At 33.7% G+C, this 6,157-nt stretch overlaps 1 long non-coding RNA gene across 2 annotated transcripts; it reads left to right on the forward strand.

The window, feature by feature from the left end:
- The first annotated feature begins 3,612 nt into the window (after positions 1 to 3,612).
- LOC18022038 lies at positions 3,613 to 4,878 on the forward strand. Of its 2 annotated transcripts, none has more exons than XR_002900392.1 (3): positions 3,613 to 3,868; positions 4,207 to 4,530; positions 4,611 to 4,878. It is a non-coding gene; the product is annotated as an uncharacterized LOC18022038 (long non-coding RNA). The 2 variants fall into 2 exon arrangements; XR_002900393.1 differs by having other exon boundaries at positions 3,752 to 3,846.
- Positions 4,879 to 6,157: the final 1,279 nt, after the last annotated feature.

Consider the following 6,157-nt stretch of genomic DNA (forward strand, 5'->3'; position numbering starts at 1 on the left):
GAGCAAGAAACACCATCTGATGCAAGAGAAGATCAAGGCAGCTTACCAGTAGAGAAAGCTTCAAGAGCGAGAGCCAGGTAAGAAGCAGAGACATGGCTAAATGGAGAGATACCCCTTGCCCACCAAGTCTTGCCCATTGATTGACTTTCCTAATATACCTTTTTTTTACATCAGAGTTATGAATTTTAACTCTTGTCTTGTGAATGATCATAATAGTGAACCTATCTTACACACATCAATTGAGTAGACCAAAATGACAAAATAATTAATGTGTCAACACCAAAATCTTTCTCACGTTTAAACGAATAAACAGAATGAGACACTATTATTGATCGTAAGACAATTCTTCCTATAAGTAAAGCTTATCATGAGGAGACAATTCTTCCTGTAAGTAAAGCTTATCATGAGGAGACATTATGTAAATGCTGGAACGAAAAAAAAAAGTAACGTTTTCAACAAACAGCTCAAAAAACTTAGATTCTTTCAAAACGACAATGGCAGTCTCTATGAAAAAAAAACTGGAAAGAGCAGAACAGCTCTTCTTTAGTTCTTGTTCTTCAATGTTTCCTGAAGAGACATAACACACCTGGTTCCTACTCAGAGTTGTTATCAGACTCATCAGAGTCATTTTCAGAGTCTTCATGCGCAGTGTAATCATTGTCAGAGGAGTCTTCAGAATCTTCATGCTCGTCAGAATCTTCGTGCTCGTCAGAATCTTCGTGCTCGTCAGAACCATTCTCCTCAGAACCATTCTTGTCAGAATCTGCACCGGGAATGTCAAGAGGATTTACAACATCCTCGAACAAGTATTGGGTAAACTTCATACCATCAAACCTGTAATGCCATTTAAAAAAAAAACATTCAGTTGACATTTAACATTCAAAAGAACACATCAAAAACAATAAAACTGATGAAACTAACCTTTCAGGGTTAGGGCTATAGTAAACACATTTTACAAATCGGCGCAAATTTACAGTCTCCCCAAGCGCCTCAGTGTACTTTATCAAGGCATAGCCTCTAACAAGAAATTTTGTAGTAGAGTACTTCCAGTCGTTTTGGCGATCCTGGTATCTGGCACACCGTTTCAAGTACAGCCCAGGTTGCCCAGCTGGAGCTTTAGGAGCTGGATCCCCAGTGAGTTCAACCAATTCTGCACGTCTAGCAAATAAAGTCTCCAAATCGTTTGGTGTCAAAAGTTGGGATGCAGAGCGTTGAAAAAGATCTTCGAGGCCTGAACAATAATATCAAATCATTTAGAAACGAACTATCTCCAAAAAGGTCAGACTCAATCATCAAACATAGCAACCAGATTTGGTCAAAGAAACTATGTATATCGCAATGCAACTCAGAAGCGAACAGTACTGAAAATCACAATTAAACAATACGAAAAGTCAACCATGGAAAACCACTAAAGTGAAATGGAAAATATTCACCAGATACAGAAGAGTCGGACATGTTGAAACCATTAGAGAGAAGTATAATCAAAACATCCTTCAAATTCATCTCAATGTTTAGTGACTAAAGATGCTATCTTTGACTTAATGCACTGAAGAGTAAATTTAACAAGAATTCTATTTCCATAGCAACTTGAAATCCCTTTCTGAGCCTCTAGTGCCACCAAATCGGGTGTAGTACATTTATCCATAGCAACCGAGTTAGTATTCCAAGGCAGTTTTGCATTGTACAATAAAAGAAATTCTGAACTACATTTTCTCATGATTGAAAAGGAAACATCCTACAAGTTAAAAGATACTTCAAGCAGAAAGAGAGACACCTACAGTTCTAAGAGTATGAAACTAAACAGCTTTGGAGTAGATAATTTATGTGATGAATGAATTGCACATATAAATGAAATTAAATGGAGTATTTTTGATAATATGCAAGAATTGTTTGTTTTACTGCCGAATTAGACAAAAAAAATCAAAAGTGGTTTCTATTCTCCAAAAAACATCGTCGAAAGATAAAAACAGATAATAAATTAGATAAGTGTAGCAAAAGTAGCATGAAAACTTAATTTGTATATGTTTTCGGGTTTATTTTATTCGAAGAGATTTTAATTTAGCTAAAGAAATTACATTTTAGCCGAGGAATTTTAATTCTGTATAGCCACATTATTCATTTTAGCAGAGAAAATCTTTCACAAATGGGGATAAATAAGGTACAGTTAGACACATATATACAATTATCTGTATATACAATTACCTTTAAAGGTGTTCATTGCGGCCTCAGCCTCTACTTTCTCGGCATGTGCTATCAGCAAACAATTATCGATGTCTTCATCATCGGGTTGACTAAACACTGCCAAAGAAGAGGCTATGACGTTTGTTGGTCCTAAGGATTTTTGCCGTTCCCTAGCAATTTGAACTTCAACACTTTTCTTTCGTTCCAATCTCACCATTTCACCATTTACTGACTCCTTGAATGTGACAAATAAATTCACAGACTTATCTGATTTATGCAACGAACGGAAGAATTTGTACTCTCGATGAGTAACTATCACACATGGACAACTCCCGTGACCATTAAGCTCAGCTCGAACATCATCAAATCAGTAGGAAATCTCCACCGAATCAACTCTCGGGTCTAATCCGAACTCATGCGCAATCAGATTTCTCAAATTCTTTGGTCCAGACACATTTTTGCAATTTATGCACCTTATATGACAAGATATGCCCATTTTGAAATCCCAATCTCCTGTATAGTACCTTATCCACGTTCTTGCCATCACGAGAATGAACACATCCACTACAAATCGCGAACACCATATCTAAAAAATTACTGGCAAATCGCGAACACCAAAACTAAAAAATTCGAAAATAACTATGAAAAATCTATGGGTGTACAAGGATATAATTAAGTAACTAACCGTGGTTGTTGTCCTCTTGAACATCGTATTATTTTCCCTTCAATTTCAACATCTTCTCGAAAAGGAAACTAGGGTTTCCAAATTAGTTTGGGTACTTTGTTTCTTATTTTCACTCAATTTATCTCCATTATCTCTAATTAACCATAATTTTTTCCCCACCAAATTAAAATGGATGAGTAGTTTTGCTTGTAATGGTTTTGATACTTTTGCTATAGTTTCCGGGCCATAACCAAAGCCCAGTATGCTAAGATGGTTTTTTGGAAAATTCATTCCCAAATTCGAAAAACAGGCCCACTAAACAATTCAATCGTATGCGTGAGTTTCTCTCTTCTCGACTGTTACGCGCGTGGACTCTCTACTTCTGGAACCCACACTATTTTCTGCATCTGTCTCTCTCTGAAAGACAGAGTTCTCTATCTCTATCTCTCTCTAAAAACAAGAGTAAACTTTGGTTTATGAAAGTATGTCTCCAGCCAAACTAATTAAATCTCAAAATTACCTATTTTTCAAATTAAAACTTAAAAATTTCCTTATTTTCAAATGAACCCAAGTGAAAATTGGTAAAAAGTTAAAATACAAATCTTTTGCAATGGAGGTCATAATCACTAGTGGTGGAGCTCAGTCGGTGTTTGTTCTGATGGCGAAGAGAAGTGTTGGCGGAAGCAGCAGCGATTTGCAGACACGCTTAGATCAGGATACATATTTTTTAATTAGCTTTTTACTAAGAAGGGATTCTTACTTTAAGGATAAAATTAAATCAAAATTAGCCAATAATCTAAGAATTCGTTTCTTATTTAAGACTTTTAAGAATCGTTTTTTAAGAGCCAGGTGTCTATTCGTGATTGGCTAGATTTATTGAAAAGGAAAATAACTTCTCTCTTCTACGCGACTCTCTCTCGACGCTTCTCTTCGCTCACTCCGTCGCCGATTCGGTCGCCAACCTCCGTCGCCAACCTCCGCCGCCGATTCGGTTCGATTAGGTGCTTCTCTTCGCTCTCTCCGGTAATCAATTTTCGCTTTTTGATCTGAATATTGAGTATAAGCCTTCTGTTGAAGAGAAGGGAACTGAGAAAAACGGATCTGTATTGGTTGAATCGAGTTTAGAAGTAGAATATGATGATGATGATGATGTGATCACTTCCAAATGCATATATATTGTAGAAAGGTACAAGATGAACTGACATGAATATATTGAGTTTTTCTTCGTCTTAATTGATGCAGTGGATTCGTAGCTCAAACCCATTTCAAATATCGTGTTTATGTTTCTGAATATATATATATATATGCTTGGATAAATATAGTGCTGTCTAGTTGAACTTATGCATGTGGTTTGCTTTCAGATTGTGAACTGCCTTCAAGCTCAAGAACTATTGGCGAGAGAGAGCTTGGTGATAGCTCTTCTGTTATCCCTACTCAGAGCAAACTGAATTCACTAACTGTCATTGATCAGGAGAGAGCAAGGAAAGCTGCTATTGCAGGTACGCATCATCTGCTAGCATGAGCATCAACACACATTATCATGACTCCGAGTCAGCCGTGGAAGCTCGGAGAAGACTCTGTATCTATGGGAAGAAGACTGTGTATCTATGGCTTCTGCCGTTCCATTGAGATGCTTAGTGATGTTGTTGAAGACACTGTCTTAGAACATGGTGATTGGTGGAGAGGTTTGGTTGTTCTCACTCCTTTCGCCATGAAAATCTTTCTCAGTCAAGTCTAATTACCTCTTGCTTTGCATGCGTTAAAGGTCGTTGCTACAGAGAAAGAGATCAAAGGTGGTTTACAAGAGAAGCTAACAATGACGGTGGCCGGTTCCATATCTCTGGGGTGTTCCTCCGGCTGCAGAAAGGCTTCACCGTGCGGTTCGAACTGGCGGAGGCATCGTTGACAAAGTTTATTGGCAATGGTTTTTCTTGTGATTCTTGAAATTTCTCCAATAATAATGGGTTCTTCTATTGTATATAAAAAATATCATTGTACAAAACCATTACATTTGGTATATAAATGCCACTAAATCCCCTTAATTGTATTATTCCATTTTGTTGATGGTTTTAGTTCCGATCTTAGAATGGATCTTCATTTCTTTTTTTTTAAGAACTCCATTAAAGATTTTTGCATTGGAGGCTACACAATCTTAATTTTTTAATTGAGATTCTTGACTCAACATTAAATTACTTAAGAACCCCATTAAGGGTACTTGCATTGCTGATGCTCCTCCGGTAACATATGCATATACACGTGTTGGCTTTGTTGTGTAACTGTTTTATGGGCTTGTTTGATATAGGGTTTAAATTGTACATTGTATGTTTTGCTTATTAAGCTTTAATGAAACTTTTGGTCGACAAAGAATCTTATCTTATATATAAAAGACAATCAACTTTCTCTATATGCTTGACACATCAGCATTGGAGAAGTTGACACTTGTCAACTAAATTTTAAATAATAAATTTTAATATTAAATTTTAAAACATTTAAAGAATATGAAAAGTTTGTATTAACTAACATTTATATAAGCACTTAAAAAATATGAAAAAATTGTATTAACTAACATTTATATTGATGTTAAACAAAAATTTATGTTATAACTAATTAAAAATATTGATAGATATATATATATATATAATTTTTATATAACTGTTGATTATTTAATAATATTCAAGATGTTAAAATTAATTTTTAAGATTATTTATAATAAAATACTAACAAGTAGCAAATAAAATGATGATTATATTAATTTTAATTTTTTTTTATTAATTGACTATGAATTAATATTTGTGTAAATGTCAAACAAAATTATGATATAACTAATTAAAAATATTGAATAATATATATTAATTTTAATATAATTTTAGATTATTAAATAATATTCAATATATATTTTAAATTAATATTTTAAAAAAAATTAGAATAAAATATTAACAAGTAAGTAAATAATAAGTGATGATTATATTAATTTTTATAAAAATATAACAAAAAAATCAAAAAAATTGAAAAGAAAAATCGCACGTAACGTGCAGGTATTCACCTAGTACTAATAAAAGTTAAAGCTAAATGTTTTTAAGGGTGTCCACATAAGATTTAAAAGTGTAATTCTATTGGTCCACATCAGTATTCAAAAATTAAGGAAAGTTTACAAATTCTAATATTATTGCTGAATAAAGAAATTAAGAAAATTTACAAATTCGAATATTATTGCTGGATAAAGAAATTCTGTATAATTTTTTTATTGTTCCAATTCAACATTGAAAATTAAAAAATTTCCAAATTCTATTATTGTTTTTAAAAATTATTATA

Source organism: Eutrema salsugineum, unplaced genomic scaffold (genome assembly GCF_000478725.1).
Source record: "Eutrema salsugineum unplaced genomic scaffold, Eutsalg1_0 scaffold_15, whole genome shotgun sequence".
Lineage (NCBI taxonomy): Eukaryota > Viridiplantae > Streptophyta > Magnoliopsida > Brassicales > Brassicaceae > Eutrema > Eutrema salsugineum.